Source organism: Xiphophorus couchianus, chromosome 7 (assembly GCF_001444195.1).
Source record: "Xiphophorus couchianus chromosome 7, X_couchianus-1.0, whole genome shotgun sequence".
NCBI classification, from domain to species: domain Eukaryota; kingdom Metazoa; phylum Chordata; class Actinopteri; order Cyprinodontiformes; family Poeciliidae; genus Xiphophorus; species Xiphophorus couchianus.
This window is the reverse complement of record NC_040234.1, coordinates 34,803,048-34,826,622: the sequence shown is the minus strand read 5'-3', so window position 1 is coordinate 34,826,622 and position 23,575 is coordinate 34,803,048. Positions and strand designations below refer to the sequence as shown.

At 37.1% G+C, this 23,575-nt stretch overlaps 1 protein-coding gene across 2 annotated transcripts in view; it reads left to right on the top strand.

Annotated features, from left to right (window-relative positions):
• The first annotated feature begins 10,634 nt into the window (after window positions 1–10,634).
• slc39a10 (solute carrier family 39 member 10) overlaps window positions 10,635–23,575 on the top strand; it is a 28,090-nt gene continuing 15,149 nt past the window's right edge. The window contains exon 1 of one of the 2 annotated variants that reach the window (XM_028023435.1): window positions 10,635–10,783. The gene's annotated coding sequence lies outside the window, so the exon portion shown is untranslated. Of the gene's footprint in view, window positions 10,784–22,681; window positions 22,814–23,575 lie in introns of those variants that run through there. The other variant, XM_028023434.1, reaches the window with a different exon arrangement.

Sequence of the window (23,575 nt, the reverse complement as noted above, 5' to 3'; positions counted from 1 at the left end):
AGCAATATGTGCTCTGGTTAACGTACATGTTAGGTAAAAACACAAACATTTTAATTAAACTGTCCAATTTCTATTTCTTATTTTGACATGAAACAAAACTAACTTACAAGAAATTTTCAAAAAGGTGCATAGGAGCTTTTTTTAATGTCAGTTATTCTTTAATATTGTTAAAAAATATTAGTCCCACTGGCAGTTTATTTCACTTATGACCTTTTTTTGTTTTAAAGAAAAAAATCAACTAGTATTTTAAGTCAATAATTAAAGTCAATAAGTATTGACTTAAATGATTTATGTAAGTCTCAAATAAAAAATAAGTCATTTATTTATTTCACTTAAGAAATTATTATTAAGTATGTCAAATAACCGACTTATTTAAGTCAATTAATTGACTTAAATAATTATTTACTTAAAAGTTTCATATTTTGAAATGTCTGTCAAAACACCAATAAAAAAATCCCCAATTTCAATAACTTTTATAAGATTTAAAATAACCTTTATTTCGGTTACAAAGATACAAAAGTAATGAAGCCATTAGGAATAATAAATATTTATTACGTTGCACCAATCCTGCTTTAACACAATAAAGTTACAAAAGAAAATTATTTTCTTTTATAAATGCCTTGAGATGAAAAATGTTGTGAAGTCACAGTCACATGTACATATTTAAATTACTTTTTCAGAAACATCTAATATTATAAATCTACATTTTCAGCAGACAGACCCTCAGTCTTTCAGATTCAGACATTCAGACACAAGTGAGGCATTCAAGTGTTCTCTGTAAATATCAGCGCCCTGGTGTGAAGGGAAATCATCTGACCCAGAGACTGTAAAAAACTCGCTTCTGTTTCCGTCGCAGTCAGGATGTCTGCTGTGGGCGGGGGGCCGTTTACTGTCCCTGGAATGATGTCATGCGGCCCCCAAAGCACGATTCAAGATGGCCGCTTCTTTAAATTCATACCAACCATTTACACACTTATATTTCTTTAGTTTAATTTTACAATAAGTAGGACCAGAAACATTCAGTCACTTTAAAGGTGACCTGTTAAGCTTCCTTGAACAGATCAGGATCGATACAAAACATGTTTGTTACATTTTCCCACAAAATGATTCTTAGATAATCAGATTTTCACTGTTTTAGAACCTCTTGTCACTTTAAATCTACATAACCTTCTGCTGGCCACGTCTCCCTACTTGGCATTTAAAAAATGGCTGCAAACAGACGCGCAATTAAACAACCATTCATCTTTAAAAAGCAGAAGTGGAGCCTCCTGCACAACCAACAAGAATCCAGCAAGTGGTTTCTGGATGGTAAGTCAACAACAAAACTCTTATCTTTACCAGCAGCATACAGCGGGAAAACTAGCTGACCAAATACACTGGAGGTTGCTAGGTAACGCGCTGGAGGTTGCTCGGTAACGCGCTGGAGGTTGCTAGGTAACGATGGAATGTTACATAACAATCCAGAGGTTTTTAAAACAGCTTATTTTCCAGAAACATCAACGTATTATCAAAAAAACAACTGGATGGTTTGTTTTAAGCGCTTTTGTTGTTTTTAGAAGCAGTTGAACCAACATCGAAGAACAAAAACTTTGCAAAGATTTTTGCACAATTATCCATAAAATTATGATAAATTAGATTCAGTTGCAGTTTCTGTTTCTCAACTAATTGGATAAAAGTCAAATAAAATAAAATCAAACCATAAAAATATTAGGAACTTTTGATCTTTCTTTTGATGAGGCATTTGTCCTTAATTTTCAGATAAATGTGATTATTATGAATATAGCAGACTACTTTGTTTATTTCATGAAAACATAGCATGTCTAGTGTTTTTGTAGCCAAACCAAACTCAATAAAAACACATTTTTAATTAAAAACTAAGAATTTTGTTGCCCTCGATTAATTTTAACTTGACAATTTTGCCCCAGAAGTCATTAAAACATTTGGATACTTCTCATCTGTGTTGTATATTCTGGAAAATATTCATGTATGGAGTATAAATGTCACTATGATTTTTTAAGTAGCTGTGTTTTCATGATGTTGAAGAATCACAAGGATTTATGAGCAGCATTTTGTTGCACTTTATCTATAATTTACTACTTTCTGTTCCAAGTACACTTCTTACAGTCGTTTTTCTGCCTTCCAGCATGTAGGAAAGCTTTTTTCTTGACTTGATTCTGGTGCATTTTAGATTTTTCCATCCACTTGGTAATTGCATGAGCTTCTCTTGACCTTTTCCAGGAGATAACTTCAACTTATCTGCCTTCACTTTGAGTTTCAGACTTTATTATGTACTCGAACAGAGAGCCCTTTGCCTCTTATCTAAATGTCATCAAGCCTGGAGAAATACTGGAGAAGCTATTCCACTCTGGAGGAGTTTAAAACAACTTCTGTGTCCTTTTCTGCAGTTTTGTTCTTCCTCTGTTCGGAGAAGATTTTACTTTGGGGGATATTCTCTGTCTGCTTGAGGAGTGAAGCAACCAAACTGCAGTACAAACAACCTCTGTGCAGTCCTCCATCTGTACTGGTCATTTAATCATTTAAAGGGACAGTATTTTATATTTTACATAAAGTCATTTTATAGCACAATCAAGCAACTGTTATCTTCAGCTGTTATAAAAAATGCTACATATATCAAATATGAATTTTACTTCCTGATTTAACGAGTTGAAATTGGGTCTCTGTCTCTTTAAGAACTCCTGCTCTTTCTGAAGCTCTGCCTCCAGGAAGTCATCACCTCTGTTAACCTTTTAGCAAAGTTTCCACCAGCAAAGTTTCTCACTGAGAAGTAGCTCCTATGATAAGCTCAGCAGATGCTAATTGCTGCTGGCTAGTCTGATGGAGCTGAGTGGGGGAGGAGCTGCATTTTGAAGGCGGAGCTACATCCAACCAGGCGTTTTGCACAGCTGAATAGTTGCTATCGAGATTAATAGGTAAATCAAGAATATAAAGGCAACACATCAGAAATGTTTTTTGATGAGAATATCATCATAACATGATGGAAAGCTCAAAAAAGTAAATATTACCTGATCCTGCCCCTTTAAAAGATTTTGATAAATGTTTCCAGAGGTCAATTTAGTTCACAAAATCAGACCAGATTGACCTGAGTGAAGTTGGCCCCCCCACCTTCTTCAAATTAGACAAAATTGGTGTCAATCAACTTTCTCTGAATTTTTGCAATCCTGACTTTTCCGCAGTTTTTCTCGGAATTTTTTTGCAGAATTCTGAAGATTAACACCAGAAGAGGAAAAAGTCCAAATTATTTTTTCTTCTCCGTCATGTTAGTGGGTTCCGGTGCCGGACGGCTGCGTTTAGCAGCTGAGTTTTGGGTTGGAAGAGAAGATGTTTTCGTCTTGCTCTGCTGCGTGACATCTGAAGAACCAAACATGGCCGCCTTATTGAATAATTGCAGCGATGCTTGTGGCTAAGTATGCTGGTGATCTCTCAAATTAAACTGAAGGATGGTGACAGCGTTAGAAAAAAAAACAGATTTGTGTTGTCAGCGTGGAGCCGCCGTTCGGTCATCAGACGACCGCTTTCCAGAACGGATGTGACAGAAAACTCATAAAATTATGATAATGATTGGGAAGCGTAATAAAATCTGTATATGTGTGAAAGTGAAGCTGAGCTGCAGGCTGTCTGGAAAACACAGAGGAATTGGAGAGAAAGGCGAGAGCGTTGCTTCGCTTTTCTTCAGCAGAATAAAGGACGCAGATATCTGCAGCGTGTGAAATCAGCCTGTCAGCTTTATTTTCTGTTATGGCTTGTAAAACACCATCTGTCCTTTTTCACTGACAGAGATATGAAAGGCAGGAAAAGTTTTTCAAATTAAGATTTTCCACAGTTTCTGTGAATCGCTGATAGAAAAGGAGTCGAGATCATAATCTCACGTTTGGCTGAGCAAATAAAAAAAAAAAGTTAAAAGAATAAGAGGCAAAGAATCCTGAATCTGAGGAGAATCTCGTTAATGTTTCTCTCTGATCTCTGCCGAAGAGCAAGGTGTCCAAATTCTGCTGCATCAGCACAAAAAAACCAGCCAGGTGTCAGAAACGTGTTCAGGGCGCTTCCTGGCTCAGATTATTTAATGAGCGGAGGAAAACTCACTGCAGCACAGCAGATTGTAAAAGAGGTCCAGGGATTTTCATTTTTTACTTTTTAAAAAAAAATAAAAATCTGGTAACTAGGAAAAAGATTTGGGCCACTGAAAATAAATAATTTACGTTTTTCAGAATTCTGACATTTTATTATCAGAAATTTTAGTTTAATCCAACTTTTCTGACTTTAATTTCAGAATTCTGACTTTTCCTAATGTGACTTTTTACTTTAATCCCACATTTCTGACTTCTTATAAGCACAAATTTGAAATTAATCCCAAATGTCAGACTTTTTAAATCAGAATTCTGAGATTAAAGTCAATATACTGAATTTTATTTGATGGTTAAATAACTTCAAACTGTGTGGTTTCTCTTTTGGATTTCTTTAATTCTATGTTTCTGTTTAGTGATTTATATATAACTGATATACGTATTTTGGCCTTTTTTCCATTTTGTAAAGATTTGTGAAGGGATCATTTAGTTTAATTTGATGAGTAGATTAGACATAAATATTAGTTTGCTCCTTTCCAGTCAGGTTATGTAATTTGGTGACTGATTGAGTGAATAAATAAATAAAATAATCAATTACTGCAAAGCAGCAGGATTGAAATGTTCCTCTGACTAAAGAATTAGTCTATTTCCTGCTTTCTATGAAAATACCCAACATAATCTGAGTATTTTATCTTTTAGCATCACATTTATGTACTACAGTCTGTGTAATGGCTCCAGTTCATTTCATTTCTATCGTTAAAATGAATTATATTTTACTTTGAAATGACTCTGCTCTGCAGGAACTTTTGAACATGTTGCTTTTATTTGATTATTTTCTCAGCCCTCAGAAATGAGAGACGCTGCCCTTGAGCTGGATTTAGAAAATGTCAGAAGTGAAAGGACTCCTGTGGGTTGAAGGAATTAAACTCTCTTACTGTGAACAATGGACCGGGTCTCGACTGGACAGGTCACCAGTCCGTCACAAAGCAGAGAATCATGATGCAGATATTCACATTGGTTTTGGACCTGGGGGACACAGAGAGAAAGGACCCTGCTCCTCTCTGCTGCTGCCGGTAGCGAGCTGATAACACATTCACCTGGAGGCTGAACAGCAGCAAACGTCTGAAATTCCTGCGTGAAAAACTCATGTGACGCTGAAATTCCTTGATGCTCTGACTTGACTTTGCCCAAGTTTGGATGTAAAAACAGCAGAAATTAGAGCCAGAACGATGTTGGCTTACTGGTTTCTTCTGGAAAAGTATCTAAGGGTCTATTCACATCAGCCATGTTTGATCCGCTTTAATCCAACTCCAGTCCATTTGCCTAGAAAGACCAGTTTGTTTGGGGAGGTGTGAATGCTAAACGACCAAAAACCCAACTGGTCCGCCTAGAAATCCCCGGTCTCGGTTCGATTGAAGTGAACTCTGGTTCGGTTAAGATACATATGTGAACACCAGGCGGACCAAAGCCAGGAAGTGGACCACAGCGCAGGGCATTCTGGGTAAATACAACCAAAGTCTACCGGACAGTCAGGGACCTAAAAGCTCAACAGCTTGATGAAGGCTGGTTCTATTCTGGGGACGACTTTGGAACCTCAGGAGACGAAGAGGCAAAGAAGGATTCTTCATAAAATCTAGAACCACATTTAATTTCCTTTTGGCATCAATAAAGTATTTTTGAATTTGAAAACAGTCAAAGTATCACCTAGTGATGACATCTTACGAAAATTCTTAGAATTTGTGGAATTCTGTAATTTTTTGTTAGCTCTTGTGTGACTTCTCTCTTCTGGGAACTTTGCAGCTGGCAGCCATCTTGGTAGGTATCCGTAGCTAACCATCATGACAGTTGCCACGGAGTTGCTATGACAACAATAAACAAGCCACATTTTCTGTCTCATTTGGGTTTTGTTGATATGTCTTTCACTACCTCATCGGTGAAGCGTGTCAATATATTTTAATTTTGCCATGGTTCATCTTGCCTACCAAGATGGCGGCTCAGTGGCGCGAATCACTTCTGGTTCAGATTTGTGGGAACTATGTATTTCACCTCAGCTAATGCTGTAGTAAAAGTTTTGCACTGTTCATTTCCACACAGAAACACTTTATAGCGCCTGGACGCTCCCTGCTGGTCACATCGATCCAGGGTGTGTGAGCTGAAACTCAACACCCGGTGTTGGCTGGTGGGGGTGGACGTGTGTGTGTGTGTGTGTGTGTGTGTGTGTGTGTGTGCACGTGTGTGTGTGTGTGTGCACGTGTGTGTGTGTGTGTGCACTACTGCTTTGGCAGGTACAACAGACCTGAGGTGAAAACAAGCAGTTACACTCGGTTTTTCTTTTCTTCTTTTTTTATATATATCAAGCTCCACCTGATTGCAGTGAATGAAAAATCCATGAGCGCTCATTACAGAGGTCTACAGGTGGCTAATGAGACGATATTTAAAACGTCTTGCATGCTGGATTTCTCCCTGTCCTCCTTTTGTCCCTTTTCTTCTGTCTGTCTTTGGCCGCCCTCCAGGCCACGGTGCCGGTGTTGTGCCAGAACGGCTGTGTCTCAGCAAACTGTGCGCCAGGAACATGAACAACGACACACAAGTTCCACATTACAAGTCCCTGATGCACATTTCCTCCGGCAAAAGCACCCATTCAGGATGGATGAGCAGCTCTGACTCGAGTAATGTGGCTTCCTAATTAAGAAGGAGAGTGAAATAAAACTGTTTCCTCTTGTGTCTCCAACCATTGAAAGATCATAAAACATTAGGTTGCCGTCAATGCAGCAAAGTACTGTTAAAATCTGTCAAATGTGAAAACAAGCATAAAAGTTAGCATGGTCACTCCTCATATTTCCCTTTAGCCACTTAATTTTCAGGATGACAACCAGTTTACAAAATGGCTGCTGTTTGTGAGCTTTTTAAAGCAATTATTGACATAAATTGTGAATAATTTTTGCAACTTGGGTTAACTTTATGCCACACTATATGTTTTTAACGGTGGTTACCATTTTTATTCAACTTTAAAGTAATGATATGTAACAGGTGGAGCATCAGTTGTCTTCATGATTAGCGTTAGCTTCTGCTAATTTTAAAGCAATTATTGGCATAAAATTTTACTTATTTTCACAGTTTGGATTAACTTTATGTCACATCATATTTATTTGACTTTGGTAATCATATTTATACAACTTTAAAGCAATAATATTTAGCATTTTACAGAATGAGCAACAGCCATTGTACTGATTAGCGTTAGCTTCTTCTACTTTTTTATGTGTTTAGAAGTTTAGCGTTAGCAGAGCTAAGATTCTTGCCAGCTGGCTGTGCCCATCACTTCTTAGTACAAATATGTTTTCTCCATTACAACCATGACGGCCATTTTGAAAATGGTCACCAGATAAGTTTGCCAAACTTTATTTACATTTGTTTAACATGACAACTTAATATTTTTACTTCATTAGTTCTAATAAATTAATGAATGATTTTTTAAGTTAGATCACCTGTTTCAGTGTTTGGCTCAAAAAATTAATAAATATGCATGATTCGACACCAAACACATTCATCTAATTCCAGGACAACCATGGAGTCCATCTTGAAAAACCCATGTTTGGTTCTTGTGTCCACATCTCCTGCACTAAGTGAATACTTCCAATTGTTATTCTTGTTAAAAAATTGCCCTTAATTACAAACTGTGTGATTTTAAAAAGGCAGGAATCAATACGGTAGTCAGAGATTCATTGGTGAAAGCCTCACCAGACCATAACCGCTTTGGTTGCAGAGTAGGAAATATTACATCTGTAATCTCTACAAGAGCCACTCTAGCAGGAAATGGCTCCCTGTGTATATATGGTCAGGCCTGAGTGTGGCTCATAACTCAAAGTGGTCATTGGCGCTATTCATCGTCTGTCTGCTGAGGCAGGGTACCGCCTAAATGACAGTAAAAGCCACAGTGGCACTTTCAGCATTGCTTTACGGCTGGCAGGAACCCTGGGGCATCATGACTGGAGCGCTGAGTGAGAACATGGCTGCCAATCACTTGGTATTAATCTCCCTGAGATCAGGAGAAATGTGTCGGGAGGAAGCAGGAAGGAGGCCCAGCTGGACAGAAATTAACTCGGTGTTTGGTCTCCTGGTGTCCCACTGCTTCACACACACACACACACACACACACACACACGCGGTGAAAGTCAGCTCCTCTCACTGCAGTCTGAACCATAACACATAATTCATTCAGACACAAAGTTTCAGAGCAGATCGTCTCGATGGATCCCTGGGAGCATTGTGGATGAAATTACTGATTGCTCTGACACTCTGCTAAAAGTTCAGACGCCCACTGAAAGAACAATTACGGAAAATGTGAAGAAGAAACAGGAGATGTATTATAAAAGCAGTGACAGTTACAAGTAGGAATATTTTCCTTATTTTTTTACACTTCAGAAGGCGCTTAAGGCTGATTTTACACATGATAGTCCAGTAGATGTGGTTTGATTTGGGACCAAAACGGCAACATTTCATTTTTACATTTTCAGCTGCACTGAGTCAAATCAACCAAATCCTTTGAGCAACTTGTTCCTCTGCTCGCCTGTGGGGGCGCTGCACCAAGATCCACTGCAGAAGACACTTCCTTCTTCACAAAATTTGAACAAAAATGGATTAGCGTCAGCTTTTAGCAGTTGTACGATTTCTCTTTGGTCTTTAGTAAAAGACCACAAGCCATTTCTAATGCTAGCACCAAGCTATTGCATCTGTTTTGGTTGTATTTACCCAGAATGCCCTGTGCTGCAGTCTGCTTCCAGCTCATTCCCACCAACTCCAGTCCATTTGTCTAGAAAGTCCAGTTCATTGGTGGAAGTGCGAATGAGTAATCAAACATTTCTGACTGAAAAGTGAACTGTGGTCGGCCAACAAACCTCGTTCTCAGTTGAAGTGAACTGACAAACAGACTGGAGACACTCTAAAAGCGGGAAGCTGACTACAATGCATTCTGGGTAAATACAACCAAAGCTAACATCCTTCAACCACTGAAATCTGATCCACTCCATTTTTGTTTACATTTTGTGAAGAAGATCTTAAGAGGTTTTCATGTTGTTTCCCTTAGTGGTTTGTGGTGTAGCGCCCCCACAGGCGAGGAGGGAAACGGGTTGCTCAAATGGTTTGGATCGTTTGACTCAGTGCAGTGAGAACGAGAACCACACCAGCTGGAAATGGAACAAATGTTGCAATTTTTGCCCCAAATTGAACCAAATCTACCAGACTATCAGGTGTGAAAACATCCTAATGGTGCGTTCACACCAACCATTTATGACACAAAATCAAACTCTGTTTCCTGTTTGGAATGAACACATCCCCACAACATGATGCTATTTGTCCTTCCACAGTTTGATTTGTCACCTGTTTGTTTTCAGTGGCTGATATTACTCACGTCCTACTGTTATTATCTAAATGTAACACATATTTAAAGATTTGGTAGCAGGTTTTAGAGGCTTTAAACGCCTTTACTCAACACTTGACACACCTTAGCCACAACAACATGTTTTTTCCTCTTCAGTTTCAGCAGATACAGCACCTTATAGTGCTTGTTTCTTCCTGTTAAAACATAGTTTTTCCTCTCCACTGTCACCACAGGCTTGCTAAGGGTAATTTATTGCAAATTCAATTGGAGAAGATGGAGAACAAAGTATTTTACATAAAATCAAAAAGATTATGGACAGCCCCGAGTGTGCTCTTTATGTAAAACAGTGTTTTCAGTCAGAGGTTTATCCACTTTTGCTGTAACACAGACTGCTACAGGAGAATCTTGAATAATTTGAGGCACAACATTTAAATTTTCCTTTGCGATCAGTAAAGTAATTTTGAATTTGAAACATAAAATACCTGAACTAAAAAACAAATCTGAACAAGAATTACTCTTAACTATTATTGTACAATTAACCTAAATCAAGTTTTATATATATATTTCTGATTAATTTATGTAAGCATACAGAACGGTTATAAGCTGAAATGTCTGAGTAGTTGAACAAAGATTTATCACCAGTGTAAATAACTATATTTTCAATAAAACCAATGTATATGTTTGTTTTGCTGTGCTCAGAATTTCTGTATTTGTTATTTATTTATTTATACAAAATATGTACAACAAATTACAAAGATGAATATATGATTGTGTGCTGAGGATTAAGGCAGGCAAAATAAAGATTACAAACACAAAACTAAACCAAGTTTTGGCAAATTACATTATAAATATGATGATGACATATTAAGGTAGGCTATCATAATAAAACGGAGTACATTTATTCCAAAAAACCTTTGGAGATTAATCTCAGAAAGTTTCTGGGAAAAATTCGAAAATTTTATACTTTTGAAACTCATAAATTTCCAAGATGTTTTAAAGAAAATTTCTATGTACAATGTCCTTAACACGCCGTCGTAGTGAAACTACATGTCCATTTTAAATGTACTTTTTTTCTCCTGTAACGCTGCTGCGGTTTCAACACTACTTCCTCATTTCAATCACGTGACGTCTCAGACAGTCAGGCGGAAGAGAGTTTCTACTTCTGCGAAGACTGCGCAGGCTAACGGCGCACTCCCGCCATCTTTCTCGGAAACAGCGTAAGTGCGGTTCGTGAAGGGGCTGAGCTGTAGTTCCCGAACGTAAACCCTGCGCAGGATTTTTTTGGTACCGAGCGGAGAGGAGATGCACACGGCACTCGAGTGAGGTAAAGCGTTTGTTTTCATTCACTCCCCCAACATGGACTCTGGTAGCCGGAGTCACGGAGCTCTGTTAAGCACATTTGGAGCGAAACAGAGGGCCGTAAATGACTCGCCATTCCCCGCGGACACCGGGTTGATTCCCCGGCGGTCATATGCTAGCTAGCGTTAGCTGGTTTAGCTGTTGTTGGTGAAGGTTAGCGTTAGCATGAGGCGAGCCATGAGGTTTGCTGCTTCCTTTGGTTCATAGGAAGCTGAGAAACTAACCGGCGATGAAATGAGGTCAAATATGACTATTTATCTGTGTTTATGTTACTCTGCGTCCGCTGTAATTTTGTGTTTTATCTGCTGGGATGTGTGGGAGTTTTTTTTTTTTTTAGTTTGAAGCGGAAGAGATTTGCTCAGTTATGCGCACCACGTGTCGCTCCTCTGTTGGTCCATTGATCATTGATTGGCTGAGTTGATTGGAGGGAATGCCTGCAGTTGGTTTACTGTGATTTCTCTGTCATGTTTCACTGGGACAACAAACCATCCGAACTGGTTTGTGTTCATTGAACCGATGGAGCTCCACCTCCTGATACAAACACCGTCACCGTGCAGAGGCGGCGCCTGTGGAGGAGTTCAATTATCCACAGGCTGTTAAAGCTCAATATCCCGACATAAGAGTAATAATTAATATTTAAGTGAATAATAATAAAAAAACATGTCCGTGAGTCGACTATAACTGAGATTGTACAAATAAACACATTAAAACCATATATTTAAAAAATATATTTATTTATATCTGTTGCATAAAGATACATTTTTATCTATTTGCATATATATCTATGTATGTATAGGTATAGATATAAATGTGTATGTATGTGTGAGAGAAATAGGTTATATATATTTTTTTCTTTATACATATATAACTAATTTCAACCGTATATATATATATATATATATACTGTATATATACATATATATATATATAAAAGCTGAAAAATACTGACTTATGCCATTTGCTGAAAGAATAACACCCTGAGAGCAGCACTTAAGCCGGGACTGCACAAAAAATATAAAATTAAGATCAAAATGATTTTTGTTTCTGTAAATATATGCACCATTACACAAATAATATTGTAAAAAAGAAGTAATTGCTTTTCTTTTGGTGAATCATAACAAGCCTTTCAGTTAAGGTCAGAGTTTATGGTTCATCAGTAAGTAAGAGGCTGGCCTAAATCGTTCTAATGTTCTGCGGACCTTCAGTGATGGTGTGATTTCTGCTGGTTCTCCTCCTGTGGTTCTGGCATAAATCACACCCTGAAGCACAGCTAGCTAGCTCCATAAAGGGTTTCATTTGATGCTACCCAGTTTCATGGTGTGAGATCTGGGTTGGTTCAGATCTACATGAACACCCGTGTTTTTCTTACTGCAGCGTTCTTGCCAGTCGGAACCGTTCTGGACGTTTCTGCTTGGAGGTAGGAATTTCAAAGGAGTGTGTGCAGGTGGGAAATCACTGAGCGTGCAGAGCAACAGCTGCACACACGTATGAACAGCTGCTGGGAGAACGTCTATATATACAGAGAGGCGTATGGAAAGAAAATACAACAATAGATCTGATGTTTCTCTTTGTAGTTTCTCCTTTCATCTTGTTGAGCGGTCCCCAAGAAAAAGTTTGAATTCAATCCAATAATCTCAACTGCAACAATAACAAAATTTTGCCAGACAATAAATTGTCCCAGTAATTGTTGCGATAAACGATAATATTGTTCTTTTGAGACCATTTTCAAGTAATATATTGATAATAGCAATACAATATAAGTTCACCCTTTCTGAAGACCAATAAACTCTAATTTTGTAACTGGAAGATATTTTATATAACGTGAGGAAAAAAAACGCACTTACAACCAAAACCTTAAATGAAATGGATTCTGAAGTTTCTGTAAACAAATTTACCTTTAAAAAATATTAATAATCAAAATAGAAATTGAGCTCAATTTACTTTATTATGTGATTTGAATAATTATAAGAATAATAATGTGACAGGATTAGTAACAGAATACTCTGACAAGTAATCGATTGATTGGATAAAAAACAGGCTGATTCTACAGATTGTTCATTTAACCACTTAAGCCTTTTTATATAACATTAAAAATACATTAAGATACAAATAAACAAATGAATTATGTTTTGAAATAAGAAAATAAGTTTTTTATTGCCTCCAATACAATAACATAGCATTCCTTTAGCAAATCTAAAGGAGTGTTTACAGATGGTGTTTTTCAATCTTAAATACAAAATTTACATAATTTTTGTACATTATTGGCTTAATTGCTTCTCTGAATATGTTGTTTTTCACCAAATGGCTTTTTTAATTCACTCCAGTTAACGATTAATTGGTGATTAATCGATCCAGCCTAAAGTTGTTCACTTGGTAAATATGGGCGACGATGTAGATCGTTTTAAAAGAAAACTACTCACTATTAACATTGATTTTAGAAAATGTGACAAAACTTAATGAAAGGGCTCTGATTTCTTTCATTCAAGATTTTAATAATTATTTTTGCTCTTGTTTTCTGAAAAGAAAATATTTTCAAAAAGTAATTTTTTCCTCCCCAAAGTTACTTTTGTTCGCCTTGAAAGTTCGGTTAATTTGGGGGAAGTTGACAATTATTTCAATAATCGATTAATTGTGATTAATCGTTTGAGCCATAATCTCAGCTGTAACCAGCGTCGGGACGGTGAATAATTCAAATCTTTCCTCACATCCTGCTTTGCTGAGTTTCCTGTGAACTTGCAGGAGTTGGGCTCTGCTTGCAGCTTTTCACTGATGTAAAATGGATGAGCTGAAGGTTTGCTTCACTTCTTGCTCACTTCCTGCTAAGTCGACTGACAAGGCAACCGAACCCGGAGTTTTACACATTACAAACCTCCAACACCAAACTTGTGTCAGTGCCTGCTTACTGACAGCTCTTCTTACATGAGTAAAGCCTGTTTCTTGTTCTGAAATGCCACCAAGCTTTGAATAATAGATCAGTGTTGTTTGAGGAGGAGTGGATTCATGTTTAAAAATGAAACATCTTGTGTAAATGAGACTCTGTGAAAGGAAAACTCCCATATCTCACTTTAACATCGATTTCAGTTCCTGTAGATTTATGCTACAGTTCGCATTATTGCTTTTGGTAATTGTTATCATACAGAGAAATTTATGGTGTATTCACACCAGCTCTGTTTAGTTTGCTTTAATCCAACTCCAGTCCATGTGTCTAGAAAGTCTGGTTCAGTTGGGGAGGCGTGAATACGTAATCGAACCAAAAAAAGTGAACTCTCGTTTGTCTACAAAACCTCGGTTTGGTTCAGTTGAAGTGAACTCTGGTGCAGTTCGAATGTATATGTGAATGCCAAGTGGACCAGAGGCCGCTCCAAAAGCAGGAAGTGGACAGTGCAGGGCATTCTGGGTGAATACAACCAAAACAAATGTGCTAGCCTAGCACTGGCGGGAGAAATGGCTTTGGTTCATTTGACAAAGTGCAGTGAGAAACAGAACCACAGCAGCTGAAAATGTACCAAATGGTGCAACTTCGGGCCCTAATCGAAACGAGTCTACCGGACTACCAATATTGTCATAACTTGTATCATCCATGTATCTTCAGAGTTGCTGTTGATGGGACAGATCTCTGGTTGCAGTCAATCTGACTGAGGCTTCTGATTTATTGTGCTTCCATTGCAAACATGAGCAAAACTTTGTCAAAGAAAAAAGACAATTTCGCAATTGCAGTGTTTCCATTAAATAAAAAACAATTAAAATCAGATTAAAATCATGCCACCACACTCTTACTACTTCCTGTCGTCTTCTTCATCTTTGACACAATTGGTTGTTGGCAAGCACTGCTAATCCACTTCTTTTGCTTTTTCCACTCCTTTTTGATTCTCCTTCTGGCTGTACGGTTAGAGATGCTGGAGTAGGGGATATGATGCTTGCCCATTATGATTGATGGAAGACATGACATATTTTATTTAAAATGGCTTACAGTTATTACTATTGTCTTTTCTAAAGAGGATATAATGGAAATCCTATAATTTCATGTCATACATTTTTATCGTTTTATGATTTATTTAAACCTTTCTGTTTCCATAAAGAAGTGATTGTAAAACACAGAACTGTAAATGTTTTTAAAAACAAGAAATAGGAGCTAGTTTATGATCTATAGATGGTTAAAATGATACATATGGATTGAAATGAATATTAATAAGGATAAAAGAAGGATATTAATAATTAATAATAATCTGAATCTGTTAAGTGGTTCTGAAGATTTTAGAACAGGGTCTTGAGAGACTTTACTAGCAAAATTGTAACTACGTCATTAAAATATCTTAACATTTTTCATATAAAAAGCCCCCCAAAAAAACTATTGACCATTTTGGATGGAAAAAGCAGGAGAAACTGTCCACATTCGCCAACCTCACCCCAGATCAGAGGACAGTTTCACTTCGTGGACTCTAGAAAACAACATTAAATTCCTCCGTTAACTGAATTTATTTAGTTTTTCTCCAGTTATATTGACCACTAAAAGCATTTTTACACTCTGTGTGTCACATTCACCTCGGACTGCAGATGTTATTACTGCCTTGGCAGAAATCTCCACAGCCGTAAACGTTACAAGGGCAGACTGCTCTCTATTAATAAAATATACACACTAATATTTCATTTAAATTCTGAGGTTTCACATCATTATAAAGCAAAGAAAAACATCTTCATATCTGTCTTAAAATGAAGCGAATATAACATTTGGTGAACAAATTTAAGCTAAAAAATTGCATTGCAAAATAGCAATTTAAATTAGCATTTTGATAACTTACTTTCTTTTTCTGTGGTTTACAATGTTTTTTTTTAGATTAATTTGCAGTTTTTTCTCTAATATTCAATTAATATTACAATAATTAAAGAGGACGACAGAAAACTGAAGACTGGGATCCTTATGTAGGAAGAAGGTAAATGATTATCAACAAAAATAGACATTCCTGCAAGAACACAGAGTAAAATTAATGTAGAAATAAACAATTTTGTAGTTTATCAATTCAGATTCGAACCTTAACACACTTTTGCTTTCAAGAGTTTATTTGTTGCACTTTGGAGGCGTGTTCCCCGGGGGGTAGCATGACGTTTGTGTTAATTTAGGGGTAGAAAAACAGTACAACTGGATATCAAGACCATTGCAGCTAGAAAACATGAGCTAATTTTTACATTAAGTTCAGACATTTTCTAGGAAAAAAACATGGAAATTTCTGATTTCCAAAAGTCAGACATTTTCAAGAAAAAACTTGAGATTAATTACTTGAAATAAAATTTTTATTTTGACTTTTGAAAACAAGGTTTCCAAAAGTAGAAAATTTTTAACCTTAGAAACTCAGAAATAGAAAAATTTCGAGATTAATCTAAAACTTTCTGAGTATTTTAGCAGAAATTTACTGGCCCTAATAAACTGTCAAACAAACAGAAGAATAGTCGGGATTATTTCCTTTGATTTGAGAAATTCCTATAAATCCCAATAGAAATTGATATTTTGATTTATTAAAACAAAGCGTTTTGTTACAGGATGAAACAGTTGGAAGTGTGCTTTTACATGAAATAACCGTAAATCTTCATCATCAGATGGTATTTACTGCCTCAGCTATAAACACCTACAGGACTGAATGAAGTAGCGATTCCTTTGTAAAGCAGGAAAATACCTCAGTTTAAAGACATAAATCTTAACAAGTACGACGCTGTGACTGGAAGCGCTGGGAACCAGCATCTGGGTTCAGCAAACACAGATGGGACCCCATGAGTTCATCTGTTGCTCTCACACTCCTGTTTGCTATAGCTCCACATTATGCTCACGGTAAGATGATTAAGAATAGATATGTGGGTATAGAACAGCTTCCCAGATGGTTTTATGGTGCTTTTTGTTTATTGATTGCAGCAATATGATCTAATATTGGAGAATTTATCAGAATTGAGCCAGGACTGTTATGAGATTATAATGATCTTCAGCGAAAATATCATTTTTGTCATACATTTAAGCAGAAAAGTAACACAAATTTCTACTTCTGCTTATTTTGTCTTTAGCATTTATTTATTGTTTCTTGATTTTCATACTGAAATTTGATCAGGAAATAAAATTCTTGATTTTCTGATGCAGTGTTGAAGTAGTGATATCTTCATCAGAGGGATAGGTGGCGCTCTTTTAGTTTTCACTTCCTGACAGTCTATTTGTTTTATGGGTTTTCTCATTCAGAGAGCAAGATAAAAGTGTAGCTAGTCAGTAGCTTTCAGCCAGCTGACTAGCAGTGAGTAGCTGCAGGTGAAAGAGGGTGTCCAGTTTAAAAAAGCTAAAGTAGTGTGAAGGTTTTTAAACCAGAGCTTTTAAAAACCTGATTAACCAATCGAACTATAGATGATCTATTGATTTTGGGTCCTTGTTTGATCAAAACTCTCCCCTGTTTCCCAAAAATAAGAGATTATGATCCCACATATTAACAAAAATACTCAAATTGTCACTGTGTTTGAAGAGGAAAACAAAACTTTGATAAATTAAAGATACTGTTGTCTTAGTATCTAGTTAAAACCTGTATTTTAATGAGTCAAACCCAGTTTAAAATCAGTGTTGGTGACAGCAGCTGGTTCCTAATGAGCTCACCGCTAACAGAGCTGTTTGGTATATTTGTTGTTCTGCTGCTAATGGTCCCAATCTGCTCTCCATGTAACACCATCCCACACTAATGCTGCTTATGAGACAGTCATTTATGCAGCTGCACAGTGAGGCAGTGTGATATTTATATCTGCAAGGCTTTATGGGGTAATACTCCAAATGGTCAGGTCAAAGCCACTGATTTGGTTTTAGATGGCTGCCTGCAGCAGAAGCAGCTTCAGGTGAGTCAACCTGTTTCACTTTGAGCTAAAGTTGAGATCACTGGCTCAGCCATCTTCTGTTTTTATTTAGAAACAGCCTTTATATTCTGATGTCTGAAAAATACACAAACAGTATTAAGTGAATGTTTGTTCTGGTCTTTATTGGGTGTTTGTGTCTGCATTGAAGTTGGCAAAAATCACATTTGGTGTTCCACAAGGCCCCTTATTGGGGCCACTTCTATTTACATAGTGCTATCAGTTCAGATTGTAACAGATGATGAGATAAGCTACCATAGTTATGCAGATGATGGACAACTTTACATTACAATGTCACCTGGTGACAATGTTAAAGCCAATCAGTGCGTGGAGGTGCCATTACTTTCTTCAGCTGAACAAAAGCAAATTGAAGTAATTATTTTTAGACATAAAGAGGAACAATCAAGAGTAGGGGTGATGAGTTATTTATTTATCGCAGCAGTCTCTCTACAGATTGGAGAATAGACTTTAAAATACTTTTGTTAGTTTTATAAATCACCGAATGGCTTAGCGGTAAAATACATTGAAGATCTGCTGTTGTTGTTTCAACCTTCCAGACCTCTCAGATCTTCTGGTTCTGGTCTGCATCAGAACCAGAACCAAACATGGAGAAGCAGCACTCAGCTTCTATGCATCACAAACCAGGAACAAACTTTCAGAAAACTGCAAAGCAGCTGAAACACTGAAATCCTTTAGCTTTAGATTATTAATAACAGTAACATCAATAATTTCAGTCTGTAGTCAAACTTTCCTTTTCTTTATTAACCTCTACAATGTACTCTTTTATGTTTTCATCAGCACTTTGAACTGAGTTGTTGCTGAAATATTGTTTTGTTAGCGCTTAGTACTAAGAGCTAAAGTTTGATCTTCAGGCTCATCCATATATTTCAGTAAACTGTGTTTGACTATTCCTAACTTTTTAAGCTGAATATAGTCTGATAGTAGGAGGTGTGGAAAGAAAACAAGTTGAAAGTGGTCTCCAGGAAAGTCTGTTCTTGTGAATAAGTTGGTTGAAACGTTCCCACATTGTTAACATTTGGGTAAAACACAATAATGCGCAGTAAACGCTGAAACTGCCTGAGCCTGATGAGTCTGGTCAGGTGGTTTCTGCTCAGCCCGCCTCCCTCTGCAGATGAGTTCACCCTCCAGACATCCAACCTGTTAGTCTGCCCTGATCGCTCACTCAGGTTTAGCTTCACTTCTTCTTTTTCCTGATTAGAGGTAAGCATCACATTCGCTCTGCTCCAGCGTGTTAGAAGTTTGCATCTACGTTGGATCTGCTCAAGGTAACTCTTGTGGTTGTCGTGTCCTGTGATCTTAAGCTGTTGTGTGCTGCCATGGACGTGTTTCCAGGCCACAGAGCATCAGGCCTGCAGCTGGGACTTCACACAGCCGTCTAACAACATGTCACACCGCAGATCTCTCTGTCTGAGGGCTGAGAACCTTTAAAGTCAGAGCAGGAACCCTGGACCTGGTGTGGCATTTGATGTTATAGAGAAGTCTAATCATTGGTACTTGAATAAAAGCCAGAGGAACGTGTTGAGTCTTCAATAGATAGATGTGTCCTGTGTTTGTTGTAGTTGTGATTCACCAGTTGGACGTCTGCCTCTAGCCTGGCTGTCCACAGATATAGATCTTTGGTACCAAGTCAAAGAATTGGATGTCAACACATTATGTGCTAACATTTGCGTACTTGAGGTCTCTCCTGTGGCATTGGGACTGATTTTGACCAGGTCATGACAAAAAGAAAACCTTTAACAATATTTGCCCACGAATAGCTGGAATCTGTGAATGTTTGTGACTCCATCTAAAAACCTTTAAAACCGTCTATTCTGACAGTTCAAACACAAAATATAGCTTAATAATCATTAGTATGCACAATGGAAACCGTCTTAGCAGCATCACTGAAGCTAACATTGATGTTCTTCCCTATTTACACACTTGTAGGTTACAGCCAATCAGTGGCAAGGAAAATTAATGCCACTTCTGAATTGGCTGCTTTGCGAATGCCAGCCAATAGCATTTCTCGTATCATTGTGTCTTGCTGTTCCAGCTTCAAAGTTGTAATTTCTACCGAACAACTTGCAAATATTTTGGGGGGTCCACTGTACTTTAGGTCTGTGCTGCACATTGGGATACAGATGGTTCCCATGACATGATTTATTGCTTGCAAAGGAAAATACTGAATATATTCAGTATTTTCTTTTTGTGGGACATTTCTGTCAGGCAAAAATCTGAGTCTGTCAAACTTCTTCATTGCCTTCTGTGACTTGAGACGTTTGAGGCTATAGCTAACTCATTGCTAACTTCCTTGGGCTAGCCAACTAGATAGCTTTGTCTATCCTGGTAAGTGGAAACTTATCGCCGATTGGATGGACGAAGTTTGTATATTTCTGTGGAGATGCAGGTGTTAGAAAGTCTTACATCTGAGTTATTTTTTAAGTTTCTTAACATTTGTTAAGACAAAAACATGGCCGCTGATGAAGTGCCCTAACCTTCCTGTAGCTGAGCTTAGCTCATTTTAACCCTGCCTGAAAACTTGCATCTTCTTCAGTGAATCTGTTTTTATTGAAGTAAAAACAGATTCAAGCAGATCAGTAGTTGTTGGAGATCCACTAATTGCTGTTCTGAGCAGACAAAGTGACGGACCACCGCTGACTTTGTGTGTTCTGCAGTAGCTAGTCAGCCCAACCTTCAATCATCTGTGGATAATCACATGCAGCAACATCATGTCTGTTCAGAAAGATGTAATTTTCCAACTTGTTGTGATTATCGTTGAACTCGAGTCAGACGACTCGTGCTTGTTGCTCTCCTGAACTTCGCCTTTCGTCAGCAGATTGCAGTCTTTGCAGATTTCTAGACCATCTGTTAGGAGTTGGGTCCATGTGGCGGCCGGCATCTGCCCTCCCTTCGGCCCTTTCTAAGAAAAAACACTCCTCTGACACTTTTCTCAGAGATGCAAACTGTTGCAGGCGTCGGGTTTATGTGGATCACAAACTCCAACTTTAATTGTTATTGATCTTAGATAGTTTATTCAGTTTATTCCAACTTGAATTGTTGAAACAACCAAAGTTATTTTATTAACAGAATGAAATAACATCAAATTTTTACTCCTTTTTTAATATAAATCAAAATACAGAAGGTTTTACTTTACTTTGTTTGAATTTCGACAAGACAGCTTAATTATATTTTATTTTTTAACATCCAAAGGCTAAAAAGTAATTAATATCAGCCGGTACTAATGTGCAACGGAGTTTTGGGGCCTTATAGGAAAATAAAAAAAAACTATATAATGAGCATAAAGTAAATGTTTCGAGAATAAAGTCTAAATAATATGTGAATAAAATTGTCGCATTATGATTTTATTCTCGCAATATTACAACTGTATCCTTGTATTATTTTGATTTTATTCTCATATTAGTTTATTCTCATAATATTATTCCTGCAATCTTATATCTTTATTCTCGTATTTACTTTTTTGTATTTGATCTTTTTCTTAGTGTTGCCGTAACACTCTGCCGATGTAAATCATCCAAAAAATAAAAGAATAGTTGATGATCAAAATTCCCTCTCATGTTTTAGTAAAACATGAATCTTGTGCTGAGGTTTCAGCTCCTGACTTGTGATGAAGAGTCGGTGCAGGATGAAGATGAGGAAAGAACGACTCCTCACATTTACGCCGAGGGGAAGTGATGCGAGTTTCCTTGGCTGATAATTTATAACTTCTTCCAGAGCAGCGGAGTCGAGAGTCAGCGCTCACGATGCCGCTCAGCGCTTCTTCTGGACGACTTGCTGTTTCCACAAACCGACGGGCTAATTCAGAAAAAGGGGCACACCTAAAACATTCAGGGCCCCGAGTCGAGTCGGACACCTTTCAGAAAATATCTTTAGTTCATTGGATACTGTTTTCCTTTTTGGTGTGTTTGTGAGCGGCGCTTCCTGAGTTGTGCGTTTGCCTCAGAGTTTGGCTTCGATCCTCAGCGCGCGCCCTGCAAACAGCCGCCTGCTGCGGAGATGGGAGGGATGTTTTCACCGTGTGAGAATCATATGAAGCAGCTTAGAGGTCAAAGCCGTTGTTTTTCTGCTTCTGCGAAGGAATGCCAGCCTTCCTTCTCATGTCGAATACCTAGAAACAATGCTGAAAAAAACTTTCCTCTAACAAAATGAGCAGAATTTGAGCTTTATTAGTGTGGTAATTAATTTTGTTACATTTAACAGCAGCTGTTTAAAGAGGGTTTCTAGAATAAAATTATGTTTTTATCTTTAACTGCTGTCTTCCATGTTATTCAGTAAGAGTTAACATATTTTACTCAAGTAAAGTAAAATAAAAAAGCAAGTCCAAGAAATTACTCAAGTACGAATAAAAAACGTATTTGGTAAAAAGTCTAATCAAATACTGATCAAATTATCAATCATTTGGTATTTAAAAATTACCTAATCAGACAGACCAATAACAATTAATATTGTTCCAGTAATATTAATTAATAAATTACAATACTGTTGTTGTTTTGAGATCATTTTAAAGTAATATATTGTTAATGTTGAGATTAATAAACTTGAATTTTCTAAAGAACACTTTACGTTTGAACTAGAAAAAATAAAACAACCAAAGACAGCAATAAATTAAATAGAATAAAACCTGGAATCATAAGGAAAATTAAAAAAAAATATGATTGAGCTCATTTTAATTTAATTAATTGAGCTTTATAGAAAGTCTTTTGTGGTTTTCAGCCTGATGACGGGATTATTGTCTCGTCTTAATCAGCCCTCAGTGTCGTTGTGGTGATTGCATCTCTTAACTTCCATCTCAATTAGCATAAAGCGAGTTAAAACGCTGTAAAACTGCTGCAGAATAATATTTTACAGTCAAACCAGTTGAACTCGGAGTGAATAAAGATTTTCTTGTTCATTAAATACCAAACTCTACAACAAAGAGTCGTGTCAGGAAGTGGCTGCAGGGTGCTGCTAAGAGGGTGTGTTCTTAAAAATAGGCCCTGGTTGGGTTCAAAGGTCAGTGCCGCCTGGCCTATAAACACAGAGCAGTCTGCAGCGGTGAAGAAGCTCCTGTGTTCCAGCAGCTGAGGTTTGTTTTTGGTCGGAGTGAGTTTCACTCATTCCTGGGGTTCAGGTAGGTCCATCCCATTTTATTTTAATCAGAATTAGGTTTGTTTTTAATAACTAAAGTTTTTATTTTTAAATATTTGCAACAGATCAAATCTTTTGAACCAGATTATGTGATAATAATTATCAGAAATTGTCTGTATCTAATGTGAAAATTGTTTTAAAGAAGTCAAACTGTAGAGAGGAAGGAAGTCCTGGATGATCTGATCAGCTCTGATTTAATTGGGTCAATGATCGATCAGTCAACAAGGTGGCCGTTTCCTACCCTGTTGATGGGAATGAAACGCCGGTTTCCATCTTATGTTTATTCACTGGCTGATGTTAGCTGTTCTTCTGCACGAAGTGAATTTTGTAGCCACACCAGAAAGTATTCATATCACATATTTACATCAGAAACTTTTATTAGACCAATTTGAGCACATATGTGGTACAATGTGAAAACACACTTTAGGACATGAAAAGTTATTTAAAAATGTAAGTTATGTATATAAATATTCACATCTAGGTCTGTCACAATAACAAACTCTGCTGGATGATAAATTGTCCCAGAAACAATATTATTGTTCTGAAAATATTATCAAGTTGTTTAATTGTGTAATAATGTAATAATGTAAGCCAATAAACTTAAAGATCAATAAACTTTTAATTCTAGTGAACATTTAACACTGGAACTGGAGGACAATTTAAATTTCCAAAATAAATGAACAAAACAGAAAAAAAAGTTTTTTAGTCTCTGAAAATGAAATTGTCCTTCAAAAAAGACCAAAGC